This window comes from Muntiacus reevesi, chromosome 1, assembly GCF_963930625.1.
Source record: "Muntiacus reevesi chromosome 1, mMunRee1.1, whole genome shotgun sequence".
In the NCBI taxonomy this organism is placed as follows: Eukaryota; Metazoa; Chordata; class Mammalia; order Artiodactyla; family Cervidae; genus Muntiacus; species Muntiacus reevesi.
Window position 1 is genome coordinate 68,924,362 of NC_089249.1, and position 18,729 is coordinate 68,943,090.

At 38.4% G+C, this 18,729-nt stretch overlaps 1 pseudogene; it reads left to right on the plus strand.

The window, feature by feature from the left end:
- LOC136147469 (large ribosomal subunit protein eL15-like) overlaps positions 1-15,652 on the plus strand; it is a 127,763-nt pseudogene extending 112,111 nt beyond the window's left edge.
- Positions 15,653-18,729: the final 3,077 nt, after the last annotated feature.

Consider the following 18,729-nt stretch of genomic DNA (forward strand, 5'->3'; position numbering starts at 1 on the left):
AAACAGATGCAAAATTTTGAAATATTGACAGAACTGAAGAATTACATAAAATTTCCAATCATTAGGCAAGATTAAGTGTTTTTTCTCAATGACTAATAGGACGAACAGGTATTTTTTCAAAGATTAGGAGGATATAGAAGATTTGAACATGATTAGTAAACTTCATCTAATGACAGAGCACTGTGCCAGTCACTTCAGAATACAAATTCTTTCAACAACACAGAGATATTTACCAAAATTGACTGTAAAGTACATCACAGCAAACTCAAAAATATTGAGACTGTGTTGCTTGTTCTCTATTACAACATTGAAAGCTAGAAATCAATAATGAGTAAATGAATCAATACACTATTTGTTTTTCTAAATTTTCAGTTTGTATCATATATTTTAAAAATTAGTACATATTTCCTAGTTCTATTCATTGAAGAGGTCCAAACCAAAAAGGAATAAGCACCGCTAGAGTCCATGTTATGGTCTCTAAATATCATTTCTCATTAAAGAAATCAATAATCTTTGGATTTCAAGCATCTAATCAATATACCTTTAAATAACATGATTCAAAGAAGAAATTTCAATGGAAATTGGCTGACAATGAAAATATAACATTTAATAATTTGCAGCAAGTGGTTAAAGATATGCCACATCGAAGAAATGTGGTCATGCCTTAAAATTAAGAAACTAGTAATACATCCCGAAAGTTAGAAGAGCTTTGTTGGTGCTCATTGTTTAGTTGCTAGGTCATGTCCGACTCTTTGCAACCCAGGGGATTACAGCACACCAGTCTTCCCTGTCCTTTACTATCTCCCAGAGTTTGCTCAAACTCATGTTCATTGATTTGGTGATGCCATCCAACCATTTCATTCTCTGTTGCCCCTTTCTTCTCCTTCCCTCAATTTTTCCCAGCATCAGGGTCTTTTCCAATGAGTTGGCTGTTCGCATCAGGTGGCCTAAATATTTGAGCTTCACCTTCAGCATCAGCGCTTCCAATGAATATTCAGGCTTGATTTACTTTAGAATTGACTGATTTGATCTCCTTGGTGTCCAAGGAACTCTCCAAGAGTCTCCTCCAGCACCAGAGTTCGAAAGCATCAATTGCTTGGTGCTCAGCTTTCTTTATGGTCCAACTCTCACATTCATATGTGACTATTGGAAAAACCATAGCTTTGACTATCTGGACCTTTTACAGCAAAGTGATGTCTCTGCTTTTTAATATACTTTTTAGGTTTGTCATAGCTTTTCTTCCAAGGAGCAAGCATCTTTTAATTTTGTGGCTGCAATCACCATCTGCAGTGATTTTGGAGCCCAGGAAAATCAAATCTGCCACTGTTTTCATTTTTACCCATCTATTTTCCACTAATGATGGGAACAGATGCCATGATCTTAGTTTTATGAATGTTGAGTTTTAAGTCAAGTTTTTCCATCTCTTCTTTCATCTCCATTAAGAGGATCTTTAGTTCCTCTTTGCTTTCTGCCATGTGAGTGGTATCATCTGCATATCTGAGGTTATTGATATTTCTCCCAACAATCTTGATTCCAGCTTGTGATTCATCCAGCCTGACATTTTGCATAATGTACTCTGACTAGAAGTTAAATAAGCAGGGTAACAATATACAGCTTGGCCATACTCCTTTCTCAATTTTGAACCAGTCCATTGTTACATGTCTGTTTTAGTGAGGCTAAAGTAACTTTCAGAATAGGTCAAAACTGAAAAAATTTTACCATTAAGAAAAGTTGTCTCCACTAGGCTTCCTCTATGTTAACATCAGATGCTTTCTTCTAATGGCACCATCTTTAAAATGTTCTTTTCAATCATCTTCAGTCCTCTTGCATGCATGTGTGTGTGCTGAGTCATTTCAGTCATGTACAACTCTTTGCAACGTTATGGACAATAGCCCACCAGGCTCCTCTGTCCATGGGATTCTCCAGGCAAGAGTACTGGAGTGGATTTCCATACCCTCCTCCAGGGAATCTTCTTGACCCAGGGATCGAATCACTGTCTCCTGTGTCTCCTGAATTGCAGGTGGATTCTTTACCCACAGCAACTTCTGAAAAGTTCCTTCGGTTCTCTTACATGTAGTCAACTTCAACTTTGTGATAGCATGTTCTTCAACGACCTTATAAATTAAGCCTTTCATTTCTAAAGCAGTTGTTGAACATGCATATTATAGGAGTTCCTAATCCTCTCTGACCTAGCCTTGGGGGATTCAACATGTTCCAATCTGTTTCTGAGGTACAGGTACAATAGATCTCGACTCCAGGGAGTTCTTTTGGAGTTTAGTGTCAAGGAAGCTGCTAGAACACTTGCAGTTAGGCTTAGGCTTGTCTGGGTAAAAGACTAGAGGAGTGCTGTCCAATAAAGCTTTCTGTAATGATGGGAAAGTTCTATACAGAATATGGCAGCCACTAGTCACGTGTGTGCACTGGGAAGACCCAGAGGGATGGGATGGAGAGGGAGGCAGGAGTGGGGATCGTGATGGGGGACACATGTAAATCCATGGCTGATTCATGTCAATGTTTGGCAAAAACCACTACAAGATTGTAAAGTAATTAGCCTCCAACTAATAAAAATAAATGAAAAAAAAAAGTAGTTGAAATTAAATAAAATTTAGGTCCTCAGTCACACTAACTACATTTTAGGGATCCCACTCCAGAGAAAGAGTGGCCAGCATTTCCAAGTACAGAAAATGTTTGTTTCCATCCACAAGGATAATTGAAGGTTAAGATCCCAACACTCGGCAACAGTCAGAATGCTTCTTGCTAATCCATCACAGGCTCCCTGTGCAAACTTCTGCAGCTATGTTTGAGGTCCATCTTCTGATCCTGGCCACTTCCCAGGCCCCCAGGGTGGAACCTCTCCAGGTCAACAGTCCCTGGAACTTTTAACCTGTGCATCAGTGTAGCACTTACACTCAGGCAAAGGGATTGGGGTCTAAATGCCAGACCCATTTCCTGTCTGTCTGTCTGTCTGTATCTTGCTTCCAGCTCAGAAACAGTTCCCAGTCTCTGCTCTTATTAGCCCCTCGGACACAAAAGCCCCATTTGTCTTTTATAAACCTAGAATGGTATTTGATGAAACAGTGAAAACAATTTGCAAACACACCCTTATAACATAGACTTCTTTACCCCCATTAGTAATTTTTTAAAAAGCCAAATACTTGAGACAATATGACCCAATTCCAGGGTCCAGAAGTTAAAAGAAATAACTTCACTCTTTCCTAAAACATAAAATTGAATAAAAGTATAAAAACAAAGCCAAATAACTAGGAAACTACTTATCTACAAGCATCAGGTAAATTTTTCTACCTTGTTTCCTCAATTATTCACATATTACAATATATAAAGATGTCCATTAAAAGTTAAATCTAATACCCTATCCTATAGTATGACAAAGGATTTTACCTAAACCACTGTTGAAAAGAAAAAATACAGTTATTAATAAATTAATCTTTCTGGAAATGCCCAGACCACACCTACATTGATAGTTCAAGTCAGCATTCCTACTGCCAAACAACTCTGGTTTTTTCTTCCAGTTCTATTAAGATATAATAGAACTTACACTATAATATTGTGTAAGTCTAAGATGTACAATGTGTTAATTTGGTACACTTACATATTGTAAAATGATTACCACCATAAAGTTAACCAATACCTCCACCATGTAACAAAATAGTCAATACTTCTTTGTGGGAAGAACATATAAGGTCTACTTTCTTAGAAACTTTCAAGCAGTATTAATATATAATGCAGAATTATTAACTGCAATCATCATGCTGTAGATTGAATCCCCAGAATGTATTCCTCTTGTAACTGTAAGTTTATTCTTTGACCTATGTCTCTCCTTTCCCCCCACTACTCAGCCCCAGGTACCACAAATATAGTCTCTGTTTCACCTTTTAGAGTCCGTATGTAAGTGGTATTATACATATCTGTCTTTTTCTGTCTTATTTCACTCAGAATAATGCCCTTGAGTTCCACCCATATTGTCACCAGAGATAGGATTTCCTTCTTTCTTGTGACTGAATAACATTCTATCATGGGTGTATGTGTGTTTGCGCCTATGTGTGTAGGTATCTCACATCTTTTTTATCCATTCATCCATTACCTAATTATGAATATAAGTTCAGTGAATGATGTTTCTGAAGTTCTCACATTTAATGCACAAATGTGTTTCAAGATCCCTGAACACTTGATATAGCATCTTGTTCTCATTTTCTTAAGAACTTTTAGATAAAAGAAAATAACATAAACTTCTTTTAGATTGGAATTTCTCTGATGTACTGTTAATGCACAGTTTTTGGCTATGCTTTAAGAGAGAGAGAGGTTTTAATTATATGTGCTCAGTGACTTTAGAGTTATGATATCAGGCAAAATATACTGTATAATGCAGAGTGCCTGCTCCCCAGAATAAGTCAAATAGAAAAGTCTGCATTCAGAACCAAATTTTGCTTTCACTTACACATGCACAATCCTCCTTGCATTAAGTTCAAAAAAGAAAAAAAAAATAGTATACTTGGTCTTTCTTGACTCTGAGACTCCCTTTGATTTCAAATAGGAAATAGATTTTTGTATACCTCATTTCTGGTATGTGAACTATGGACAATTATATGAGGTATGAATAATACTGCATTTTGCCCTCCCTATGTTTTGAATCACATAAGATCACTTAAGACTTCAAGTCTAATTTTTGCTCAAGGTAGATTGTTTATTGATTCCTGTAACTTATAGGAAGTGCCTAGGTAAGCACATTTGACTGCCTGGGATGAGATTAATCAAACTCTCTTTTCAACTCTATTATTGTAAAATCACTTTAGTAGTAGCCACAAAGAGTATCTCAGGGCTAGCAAAAAGCTTTATACCTCTCCTACCTTATGATATTCATCAGTAACTACCAAACCTAAACTAAATATTACTTAATCTAAGCGTTAAGCATGCTTTCTAGGCAAATCAGCTCTCTTTCTATGCAAATCAAAGTCTTCCTAGCACTCCCACCCCATCTTAATGATCCCATGTATATAGAAAATCTTGATCTTCCTCTGTACTTCTAAAACTCAAGGCACTATGAGGGGGACATGGCAGGACACCTGTCATAATATTGATTAGCAAATTTGACTTCATTCTCTGGTCTATTGGGAAGGGGAAAGTTTAGAAAGGAAAGTTTCTTCCTTTTCTAAATTCTCCATGTTCATCTTTCTCAAAGCTAGAAGAGGAGAGCTCTTTGGTCAGGATTCATATATGACCAAACCCAATCACAACCAGCTCCAGTGAATCTGCAGCTTAGTAGAAAAACACTGAAGGATCAGTACTCTTTCTCCAGTCACAGAAGAGAGGGAATGTCATTTCAGCAACAGAATGAAGATAAGTAGTTGGGAAAAATCAGTAATGAGTACCCAGTTTTGGGGATGGGTGCGATAGAGTTTCATGTATAGCAATAGCAACAGATACAAAGATGCAAACAAAAGTGAGCATGCATGCTAAGTCATTTCAGCCATGTCCAACTCTGCGACCCCATGGACTGTAGCCTGCTAGGCTCCTCTGTCCATGGGATTCTCCAGGCAAGAGTACTGGAGTGGGTTGCCATGCTCTGCTCCAGGGGAATCTTCCCCACCTAGGGATCGAATCCACATCTCTTATGTCTCCTGCATTGGTAGGCCAGTTCTTCACCACTAGTGCCACCTGGGAAGCAGTTGCCATATTTATTGCACATACTGTCTCCTCGTGTTTCATTGGATATCCCTCATGATCACCTGTATATAGAACTCTGTGATCTCTCCCCTTGATGTCTACTGGCAATTTCACCTCTATTTCCTGAATGGAAAAGGATGCCCAGAACTCAGGATGTTATATATACTGTATGAGTCACATCATTACCAGAGAGACAAGGCTGGCTGAAAGGGTACCAGATATGTGTGTTGTAAGGACTGCACTATGTTTAATATTTCAAATTAGAGGTAATGATGAATCAGGAAATGGGCCAATGAACAAGCCTATTAAAAAATACATTTACAAGAAAAAACACGTTCAGATACCAAGTCTTAGGAGTCAGAGGACAAGAATCAAAGAGGGTGAAGGAACCAAGAATGCATGTATATCATGCTTGCAAACTGAGCAAGCATCATCAAAGTAGGGAGTGGAACAAAGCTGGTACTAAACGGATGTCATAAACATCAGCTGTGGCAAATCTTTAGGTGACAACAAGTATGTTGCAGAAGTGGGGTACACTGATCTAAAGGACAAGAGCCAAGTATACATCTCTCCTGGTCCAATCCTAGTAAATGGCTCCTTTTTCCTATGCATATTGATATACATACCTAATATACCAATGAATGGGATAAAAAGTGTTCATCTCCTTGTGAACAAACTTTCAAGACAAAAAAAAATCATTAGCAAATAGTGTCAATGCAATTAAATCTCTAAAATCAGGCTTTTGCAATTAATCTTGATAAACAACACTATAAAACATCTTACTAGCCTCTGTGTTAGTTTTATATTGCTATATTTAAAAATCACTACAAATTTAACAGCTTAAAATAATACATTCCATAATTCTGTAGGTCAGAAGTTTGGCAGAACATGGCTGGGTTGCAAGCTAAGGTTAAAATAGATGTCAGCAGCTGAGAATGAATCCTATCTTGTAGTTATAGGACTGAGGTCCCCATACTTCTGTTGGTGTCAACCAGGAACAGATCTCAGTTCTAAGAACTGTTCCTTGCCCATGTCCACCTCCATTATAAAACTAGCAACAGAGAACCTCCCTCATGAGAAATCCTTTTCATAATTTAATATTTCTCAGATTTCCTCTTCTTCTGCAAACACTCAGAGAAAACTCTCTGCCTTTAAAGGTCTCATGTGGTTCAGTCACTTAGTTAATTTCTATATTTTATGGTCAACTGATATGAGACTGGTGCTATATATGAAAAGTTCCTTCACAACAGAATCTAGAGAAATGTTTGAATGTTACAGTGAATCAGTCTTTTTAGACCATATCTCTAATTCTTTTCCCCTCTTCAATTAGGCCTCTCCAGTGACCCAAACACTCCATTATTTTTTGAATACAGAATTTTGCCCCTCACTGCCTTTGCTTATGATTTGATTTTTCCTGGGTTGCCCATTCACTCCATTTCCAATGCTTAAAACATCACACTTCACTTCTGCATCTACAATAAAAAAGTAATTTCTATGGGACATTACCTCCCACAATAAACAACTAGAAAAATGAACAATATATGAAATGATTTTATTCAGGCAATGAAAAAAGGCAGCAGATGTCTGTGATTCTTAAGAGAAGGGAAACAACTTAAGTAAACTCTATAATTACCCTAGATTTCTACCAGAAAGAAATTTTTGGACTATATAATGTAAGAAGAAAGGATCTAGACAAAGCCTGGCAGTCAGAGAACTGAGGAGACAGAGAGTAGATTTCAGAAATACCAATGTGGCTAGACTTTGTAGGTCAGACTGCCAAAGAAGAGGGAATTATATAGTGAAAGTTCTCCAGAAATTTGCATAGGTCCTTAAGGTCTTTGGCTTATTGCCAATCTGTGCATCTATAAGTAAACTTTCCAGGTCATGCCCAGAAAAAGTATAACTAATGAGGAACTATAAGCCAAACAATTCTCAAAGCTTCACACAAGAATGTAAATCTTTTTGGTTCCTACCACCCAGAGAGGAAAAACTGTGTCAAATACACAGAACATTCACTAGAACACTATGAAATTCATAGTTTACTAGTGTGAAGAGTAAAGGCTACTGTGCAGCCCCAATAAAAGTTTAAAAACGTACTCCAGAAGAATTACCTGATCCACAAGGATCTCTTCTTGATAGAACAAATCCCAACACTATTTAAAAGAATACAATAGAATCCAGCAAAGAATTATGCAATATTTAAAATGTCAGCATTAAATAAAATTAGTGATATGAAAAAGCAAGTTTCCTTTAATCAGGAGAAAAAGATCATTCAATAGAAAGGAAATAAAAAAATAAGCAAGTTTTTTAAAACAGTTATTTTAAAAGTAAAATATGCTCAATAGTTAAACACATAGACTTAATGTAAAAAGAATTAAAGATATTTAAAAAGCAGAATAGAATTTCTAGAGATGAAAATGTGTCTGAACTGAAAATTACATAGTTGGGATTTGAAATAGATTAGACACTGAAGAAGGGAAAATCACTGGACTTAAAGTCACAGTAATAGAAAATATACAAAGTGAGACATAGAAAAAAGATGGAAAAACAAAATAATCAGTGATGTGACTCAGTGGCTTGTGGGGAAATAAGTATAAATTTTAACCCCAGAAAGGAGGAAAATAGAAAGCATGTTTGGAAAAAAATAATAGCTGAAAATTGTCTAATCTGATGACGATCACAAACGCATTGATCCATGACTCTCAACAAGCTCCAAGCTGAATAAACATACAGAAAGTTACACCAAGGACATCATAATCAAACTGCTACATATCAATAATAAAGAAAAACAGCTTATGAGCAGAGGAGGCCAAAAAAGCCAGTATATGGTGCTACCAAACTCAGAAGCCGATCTGTAAGATGAGTAAGAGTGGATAAAACAGAACCACATGCACAAAACTACTGCAAAATGTCAGAGTTTGTAAATAAAAGATTTTTCTCTGGATAAGCCTTTGGAAAAATAAACCACAAAGATGAAGAAAATAAAACATAGCCCTTTAAGTGAGCACATGAGGATACTAGCAAACTCCTTAAATAAAAAATACAAAAGTTAAAAATAAATTGACAAAATAGTATAAAAATAAAACTAGAGTTAATTTTCCTGGGGAAAGAAGTAGCAAAAGACAAAAAAACCATATCAAAAATGACTAAATTATTGCATGCCCAAGTGAGAACAGATTTTAATACAAATTTAATAAACAGTATTGAAAAAAGTAAGTACAGAAACAGAATAAAAATGCAAAGAAAAGTGAAAAACAGTAAAGGGATTAAAATAGAAAACAAGAAAAAAACAAATTTTCACATGACTCAGTCCCTGAAGAAAAGCATCAAAACAATGTAAAATAATAAAAATTTAAACTATAATATTAAAAAAAAATAATAACTTTCAGACTCTCCAGAATAAAATAAGAACTCATACACTGAGAGGGATCAGCAGGTTCCAGAGAAAATTGGCATAGAAAGATGAACTCTGAGACATAAAGTAAAAATATTCAAGGACTCTGGAAAGAAAAGATGAAATAAATTATAGAGGCAAGAGAATTAGATTATCAGATTTCTCAAAAAGCAACATAAAAAGCAGGATAATAATGGAGCAGTATTTTCAAGGAACTTAAGGGGGAAAAACGTGTGAATCAAGAAAATTATATCTGGTGATCTGCCATTCAAGTTTTAAGATTATAGAACAGTTTTGCATGTGCCTGAACTCAGGGAGTACTTAATGGGAGTCCCTTCCCTATGAGCCTTATACAGGATGAGCTTCTTCCAATCCAAAGGTCATTGGAGAAATGTCCCAGGGTGAGGAGTCATCTCTCATTTACACTAGGATGCTGAGGGCTAACGTAATTGTATAGTGAGTACTGAAGTTGGAAAATTATTGTGCAACCAACATGGTAAATATTGGGTTAAGGAAGAATCAGTGAAATCTCAGAGAATTTTCCTATGAATTTTGCTGTAAATAATTCATTTAATTACTTAATATTAAAGAATATTACAGAAATTAAATTTATTATTAGAAACATTCCAACAAAAAACCTCCAGGTTAAGGTGGCTTCATTCTGAGTTCCATCAACTAATTAAGAAATAAATGTTAAGCCTATGCGACCAATTTCAGAAAACAGAGAAAGGCATATGCTTGCCAACCCACTGTTTAAGACCAACATTCAAAAGACAATAAAATAAAATAAACCACAAAAAACTACAAGATCATGTCTTATGCAGAAAAAGCACTTGACCACCATGATGAGATGTTACTACACACTTTATATAATGGCTAAAATTTAAAATCTGGCATATCAAGAGCTAATGAAGATGGAAGTCTCATATATTGCTGATTGGAATGTAAAAATTTACAGCCACTTTGTGAAACAATGTATCAGTTTCTTATGAAGGTACACACACACTTGCCATATGACTGGAAATTCCCCTGTTATGTATATAGCCAATAAAAGTAAAAATATCTGTCCACAGAAAGACTTGATCATGAATATTTATAAGCAGCTTTATTCACAGCTGGAGAAGGAAATGGCAACCCACTCCAGCATTCTTGCCTGGAAAATCCCATGGACTGAGGACCCTGATAGGCCACAGTCTATGGGGTCACAGAGAGTCGGACACGACTGAACGACTTCACTTTCACTTTCACTTTATTCATAGTAGCTGTAAATTGGAAACAACTGAAATGTCCATCAACAGGTGAATGGATGAACAAATTTTGGTATACAATAGAAGTGTTGTTTAGTCCGACTGTTTTGCAACCCTGTGGACTGTATTCCCACAGGTTCCTCTGTCTATGGGATTTCCCAGGCAATAATGCTGGAGTGAGTTGCCATTTCCTTCTCCAGGGGATCTTCCTGACCCAGGGATCAAACCAGCATCTCCTGCATTGCCAGGTGGATTCTTCATCACTGAGCCCCCAGGGAAGCCAATCATATTGCAATTTCCATGCAACAGAATACTACTCAACATTAAAAGCAATAGCTACTTAAATAGAAATCACATGGATAAATTGCAAAAAAAAAAATATGCTAAGCATAAGAATGTATATCTATGGTCTCATTTATGTGAAATTATAGATGAGGAAAAATTAATCTACAGTGATTGAAAGAAAAGCAGGAGTTCCCTGAGGCTAAGTATTGACTGCATACAAGCATGACAAGATACCCCGGGATGTTGGAAATGTTCTATATAATGACTGAGGTGTGGTTACATGAGTATAAATACTTGTCAAACTCCTTGAGCTGCAAACTTAAAATGGGAGCATTTTATTATAGGCAAAATATGCTTCAATAACATTGATTAAAAATCCTGCTTGTCCTTAAAAATCATGCTGAAATACTACCTTTTCCACAAACCCCCCAGTCTTCAAACTCACAAGAAGAGCTTCTCCCTGCTCCTCCCACAGCCCATCATCAATACCTATAGTATAGCCCTCCACAAGTCTGCTTTACACTGCAGATGATGACGTGTACTCCTCTCTCCCACTTGAGTTTACATCCCCTGTTTATCCCTTAAAAATCTGTCTTCAACCTGAAATGATTCTTGCTAATGTCAATAATTGCCAAGTGCAACAGTCTCGGTCCAGTTCTTATTATAGTTAATTTCTTCTTGGCAACAGATGCTTTTGAGCACTTATTTTTCCTCAAACTATCCAACTGACTTGTATGTTATTACAGTCTCCTTAGTTTCATATTATGGTTCCTTTTTCAACTTACCTTTAAACAATGATGTCCCCTAGGATTTTACTCTTGATCTTTTCTCACTGAAAATCTTTCCAGACAACAATTTTTTGGCCAACAATTTCTACCACCACTATACTGATAACTCCAAAATATATTTTCTACTTTTAGTTCTTTTAAATAAAAATCATTGTGGACAGTGACTGCAGCTATGAAATTAAAAGATGCTTGCTCCTTGGAAAGAAAGCTATGATAAACCTAGACAGTGTATTAGAAAGCAGACACATCATTTTACAAACAAAGGTCTGTATAGTCAAAGTTATGGTTTTTGCAGTAGTCATGTACAGATGTGAGAGTTGGACCATAAAGAAGATTAAGCGCTAAAGAATTAATGCTTTTGAATTGTGGTGCTGGAGAAGACTCTTGAGAGTCACCTGGACTGCAAGATCAAACCAGTCAGTGTAGGAAACCAACCCTGAAAATTCATTGGAAGAAGTGATGCTAAAGTTGAACCCACAAAACTTTGGAGATTCACCTGATGTGAAGAGCTGACTCGTTGGAAAAGACCATGATGCTGGGAAAGATTGAAGGCAGGAGGAGAAGGGGGCAGCAGAGGATGGGGTGGTTAGATAGCATCACCCACTCAATGGACATGAGTTTGACCAAACTTCAGGACATAGTGGAGGACAAAGGAACCTGATGTGCTGCAGTCCACAGGGGTGCAGAGAGTTCGACATGACTTCATGACTGAAAAATAATGAAACTCATTTACTTACCTGCGTTCTGAATGTCATATTCATTCAGATTATACTTGTCCAGAAATGACCTCATTTTCTAACCTCTCAAATGTATTCTTCTTTTTGCATTCTCTCTCCTATTAGGAAACTACATAAACCAAGTCACTTTAAATTATATCTAGAGATTATCCTAGACTTCTGGCTATCCCTGCCTATTTAACTGATCATTAAGTCAGACACAACTGGGCAACTGAACAAAAGCAACAAGTCCTTTTCACTCTGTTTTGTGATAGTTTTAAAATCATTTAATTGTTCTCTTCTCTGACTTAATTCAAAATCATATGAATATACAATGAAGCTTTGTATTACATCTCAGGTTTAAGAATAGGAATATACTAAATTCAGTGTGGGTTCTGCTGATTTTTAAGGTAAATGAACAACAGTCAACAGGAAATGTTCATTGAGGAGTTGGATTCATGAGCTCAAATATCAGTAAAGGCAACAAACTTGAGATGAAAGTATAGATTTGGGAGTGCTTAGAACGTAAGTCGAAGGCAATGGCACCCCACTCCAGTGTTCTTGCCTGGAGAATTCCAGGGATGGGGGAGCCTGGTGAGCTGACATCTATGGGGTCGCAGAGTCAGACATGACTGAAGTGACTTAGCAGAACGTGAGTAGTGGTTATTTTCACAAGACTATGAGCATCTGGCAATGGGTCAAAGTTAGAAGCCTACACCCTCTATTTCCTCCTGGGAAGAAATGCTGGCTATGTAGGCAGGGAATTTGCAAGGAAAACTGAAGTCTTGAAAGAACTGCTTTGGAAGATGGGAAGGGACGTGGACAAGGAAAGTGTGGCATGGTTCTTGAGCAGCCCTGAGAGAAGGAGGCAAGAGAACAAGGGGGTGAGGGGTTTCTAGGGTCCCAACCAGAAGTCCCATGGTGTCCTAGGAGAGTGGCTATCCCGGATTGCTCGTGAGGAGGAGTTAGGCAGGGGAAGGGGTCCTGACAGACTCAGAGAGCAGGGGGAGTCAAGGGATTGGGAGCACAGTTAGAGCAGAGCGAAGATGTATAGTGTAAATAACAGAAAAACATAAGAAAGGACAGAGGTTAGGTCAGAAAACAGAAGGTTACAGGGATGCTGAAGGGGAACAGATGTTAGGAGCATTAAAATCAAACATGACAAGGAAGTATACTGGGGACACTGGATGTGATGTCAGCAAAGACACTGAATCTCTCCAATATTTTAGGTGTCTTTTGGGGTAACCAGGAAGGCTTTAGCCAGATATCAAAGTCCTCTTTGAAGATAGCAAAATGACAAGAAGTATACAGTCACCCGTAATACCAAAGAATGCTAGTTTAAGTGAATTATAAATTTTAAGAAATATAATGTGGCTAGAGACTCAGAAACTTCACTCTGGAGTCTGGAGTGGGAAATGGGATGGGGAGATGGAGTGGGAATGAGATGCTACCAGTTCTTGTCACCTTGAATTAACAGAGGGCAAAACTCTGGGGTAAAAAAAAAATTTTTAAGTCTGTATCTTGTGTGTTTAGGGGTTGAAAGACCTCTAAACATTTTTTTTTCAAATTAGTTCTGATTTTAAACCCTGGAAATTTAGAAACTATTTTACTCATGGAGGATGGGGGAATAAGAGAGGGAGGATACTTTTTCTCTTTTTCTTGAAAATGAAATGCTTCTTGGTAGGAAGTCTCTGGAGAAAGAGCTGACTCACAGCTCTGCTTGTGACAACCTTACCACGGTGCTGCTTCTCGGGTCACAGAGACCTTGGACTTCCTGCCAGTCAAGCAGGTCGAAGCTGCCCAGAGAAGAATACAATTGGTATCTCTTCCTGAAAGACCCACTGGCTCATCCTGGAAGACACTTTGCTTTTGTGACCTTTTTCAGCTTCTAGTTTTAGATTTCTTATAGAAGCTAAAGGAAAAGGCACTTGGGCTGCATTTTTGTTTAGGTAAACTTGTTTTAGCTGATTTTTCCTCTCCCCAGTATTTTTTTTTTTTTTTCCTTTTTGATCCTAAGTGGAGATCATGTAAAGGGGTTGTATCTTTAATGACTATTACTTTGAGACATACCCACCCCCGCAAAGAAAAAGTCATGTATGTTTGTGAGGTGTGTAGAGGCTGCAAAATATACAGAAAAAACACAGGTAGAGAAGAAAGACTACAAGGAGAGTTTCTAGAAATCACAAAAGGCAAAAAGGATCTGCCAAAATCCATGGAAACTTTAAAATAACAGGTATCCCCATTTAAAAAATGAACTTGTCAGTCTAAATAAATTATACATATTCAATGACAAAACCTAAAATATAAAGAACCAGTGGGGGAAAAATAATGAGAGACGAGATTTGCCCAGCTTTCCAAAAGTAACTTTGCCTTCCCAGGAGAGAGAGATACTTTGCTGACTCACTAGTTAAGATGGTAGGAGAGATGTGTCAACAACCCTAGAGAAGAATTACTAGCCTCAATTCTAATCATATCCAAAAATTAAAAAGTCGGTGTAGTTGAGCAGAAGGATATGGAAGTAGAAATACCATCTCTAACCCAAGATTTTCTAGGCAAACCCTGAGATCTCCACTCTCATACAGGGACTTTTCCCCACTAAGTTTGGTTGAAGATCATTCTGGTGACCATCCATAATGGAGAGATGTTTTTCTTCTGCATCATAGCTAGTGCCTTAAGTTTCATAAAGCTCTATCCTTGATAACTGGGTCAGGAACTCTGCTGCACATTAGACAGATACAGATATTGAGCAAACCCCATGAATATTTACCAATCATTTAGTGGAGTTATGGCACTGCATCCAACAGCCAACTAGCTACTGTTGATGACACCAAAGAACAGAAGTGTGATCCCTTATATTCTAAGACAGGAGAAAAGACATAGGCAAGAGAGATTTTAAAAGGGCGATGGCCTTTCCATGTGGCGTCAGCCATCAGGTGAGCTCAGATGGACACTGACAAACACCTAGGGAGGAAGAAGCAGTGGGCATGATACCCTCAGAGTACTCTGCTGGCAGTACTGCCAGCTCTCCATCCTGAGCTACACTGCCCCCCACCCCTGCACCCCACCCAGCCAACAGGCACGTAGGCTGAGCTATGAGGCCAAGCAAGGTTATGTCATATACTGGATTCCTGTGCACCACGGTGCCTGCAAATGCCCAATTTCTAAGGGCCCACCTATGCAAGCCTGTCCACCATGGGGTCAACCAGCTCAAGTTTGCTCGAAGCCTTCAGTCTGTTGCCAAGGAGCAAGGTGGATGCCACTGCAGGGCCTTTGGGGCCTGAATTCTTCCTGTGTTAGGGATGATTCTATGTACGAATCTTTGAGGTTATTCCCATTGATCCACTCCATAAAGTTATCATAAGAAACCCTGACACCCAGTGGATCACCAAACCAGTCCACAAGTGTAGGCTAACATCAGTAGGCAGAAAGAGCTCTGGTCTTGGAAAGGGTCACTTGTCCCTGCACAAAATTGGTGGTTCTTCCCGGACAGCCTGGAGACGACACAATACTCTCCAGCCCAAACTCCACCACTACAGCTAATGTAAGCAATGTTTATAAAATTCTTACCTAATAAACATTTAGGTATTATGTTTAGGGCATTCAAAAAAAAAAAAAAAAGGCAACAGACACAAGCCAGGTCAAGTGAGAGATGCCTACAATAAGTAAAGGATAGAGGTGGTAGTGAGCGCAAGCACTCAGAAAACTTTCATGAGGCCACCTCAGCGCGAACTGGGGCATGGGTTTTGAAAGGTGACGCGTCATCACCAGATAGTTGTTTTGGAATATTACTCCAGCAACATTTATTACGGATGGATTTAAGGAGAAAAGAGGACAAGGAGACAACTGATTTATCAACAATGATACAAATTAATGTGGTGGAAGCGAGAATGGAGAGAAATAGATGCATTTAAATCATAGTAAGATCTCTTGTCAGAAATTAGTGACTGATCGGAGGAGAGGGTTGCCAAACAAGGAGGAGTTTAGAATAACACACACAACTTTTGACTTAAAAACACTGTTTAGATTCACTCAGATAGGGAGTGCATTTGAAAAGACAGACTTCTGTGCTAGTGTTACCTAAAATGCATACATAGTATAAATGTTGTCCTTGCTTAGGTTCCACTTTTCCTTTCTCTTTCTTTCCTCTTTTATTTCAGGAATCCTAAATAGTTTCACTTCCCAACTTCATTTAAATATTTCTGTGGCCTGATTTGTTGCCCTGTTGCCTTTCTTTCAGCACTTCTGAAAGCCTTATGGAAGTTAGTTTGAAGTATGAACAATTCATAACAAAGAGATTCCAAAGCTCATTTTATGGGGATCTCTCCAGTCTTCCATTCCTAACTTTCCCAACTTTTCTAACTAAAAAGACTAAAATAGGGACTTCCCTGGTGATCCAGTGGCTGAGATTTCATGCTCCCAATGCAGGGGGCTGGGTTCGACCCCTGGTCAGGGAACTAGATCCCACATGTCACACTAAGAGTTTGCATGCCACGACTAAAACCCAATACAGTCTAATTAATTAATTTTTAAAAAAAAAAAGGACAAAAAGAGATTGAGACAGACAAGACAGACTTTCAAATGTCTTCACAAACTAGTCAGATTTTCAAAAATGCTTTTGGACCTACCCTTCTTTACCTGTATCTAAGGGATATTGCACAAGAAGTCCATGAAGACCAGTCTCCAGGCCAGGACTGACGCTTTCGATTGCATTTTCTGCTTAATTTTTTTTTTCTGTAAAGATTTCCAACTTTCTGAAAATTTGAGCTCTCAGATGGAAATCTCTTAGGCCTCTGAGTTAGGCCTGAGCCTGAGAGATGTGAACGCATTTATATGGCTGGATTAAGCAGATCATTTCTAGCCTCATTTGGCCTAGACAAGAAACCAGCTTTCCCCAAGTTGCAGGTTCTCCCAGGAAAAAGGCTTCATCACCACTGTCTATTCTACTTTGTGTCTGGAATTGATGGAGCAACCGATGTTTCATGCAAGAGAGAAAGGGGAATTTGCACATGTCAACATCGTGTTGGCAGCAAAATGCCACCGCGGGTACATGTCTAGAGGCCCAGGAGCATAAGCATGTATCTGCCAAGATAAGGATCGGTGGAGAGAACCTAGGGCCCAGGTAAACGTCCCAACCGACGCACTGCTAGTCAGCAATAATAGACACAAGACCTAGATACGTCACTCAGAGCCTGCCTCTGTTCTCCTGTGGCATTCAGCTGAAGACAGTTGGTGTATGTTGGCTTTTCCCTACAACAGGGAAGTAACATGTCCTAGTCAGAAGTATTCTCAGAGTTCAAAAGTACTTTTTACTAAATGCTTGCTGCAAAGGTCAAACCCGTCTGTATAGAGTCATCTCTGCTGGTGAAGTCTTCCTTTTGGAAGCTTTAGATCTAGACTCCTAGCCATTAGGGTTTGAGCAGTTATTCCTGTATTTCCCGATCTGGGACCCCGAGGAATGAAGCCAATGGCACGGTTCTGTAAAAAGGGGCCACCCTGAAACAAGTTGGTAACAGCGGCAGCAACAGCGGCAGGAGCAAGCCGAAGTTGAATTCCATTTAAATAAAATGCCAAAAGGCAGTCAGTGAAAGTGACATTTATGGTGTTACTACAAATGCATTCAGTGGGAAAGCTCAGTAGCAGAAGCAAGGGGGAAAAAAACAAGCTGTAGTGAAAACTGCCATCTGTATATTGTGCCCCGTTTTTAATATTCTGTATTCTCATAAAAAGTGTTGTTTCTGTCACTATTCAATCTCACAAACTCACATAGAACACTGTTAAAAGTCAGCAGTGTGTGAAATGGTATTTTAAAATAAATGAAACCCGCTCGCAGAGCTGCGGAGGAATATTGCAATGCTGGGCGCTGACAGACAGGCACTGAAAAGTAACAACCGTTATCATCTTAAAGCAAAGCGGATTAAATAAAAACCCACAGGCAGTGGTGCATTACCAAGTCTGATATTGACACAGCTGCTGTGGTGGTTATTTTTCATTGTCTCATCAAGACAAAGCATCATGGGATATCAATCTTCCCTCTGTCAGGCCATGCCTGGTATAAAGTTTTTCGTTTACATTTTCATTATATCCCTTTTATCTCCGGTGCCAGCAATTTTTTTTCCCCCCTTAACTGTGGGATCAAATGACCTGTGGGGCGGTGTTGGGCTGTTAGCTTCTGGCCAGAAGAGCTCCCTCCTGGGGCAAAGGGTAGTTGAGCCCTCTTCCCCTCCCCCATCACCTTTGAGCATCTCTCAATAGTCTAAGATGGCCATTATCCTCATGTGCTGGCGGATGATTAGAAACCGGAATACTCATGTGTTTGTGTGGTGGAGAGAAAAGTATAGAGCAACCAGGAGAGAGATAATGACTATGAGCATTAGAAGAGAATTTGAGAGTACTATTTTACCTCTTTCCCTTTTCACTGGAGAGGGACGGTTGGAAAATGCACAACTCTTGAAAATGCTTCAACTGAAAAGCCGGATTATAGCTTAACTTTTCTACACCACTGTTTTATTTTCTGGACTGGCTCACTCTTCCTAGAATTGGCCTTCAATGGAGGAGTTGACTTATCTGTGGAATAATATATTTTAATTTGACTCACAGAAAACAGTATCTTTGAAAAA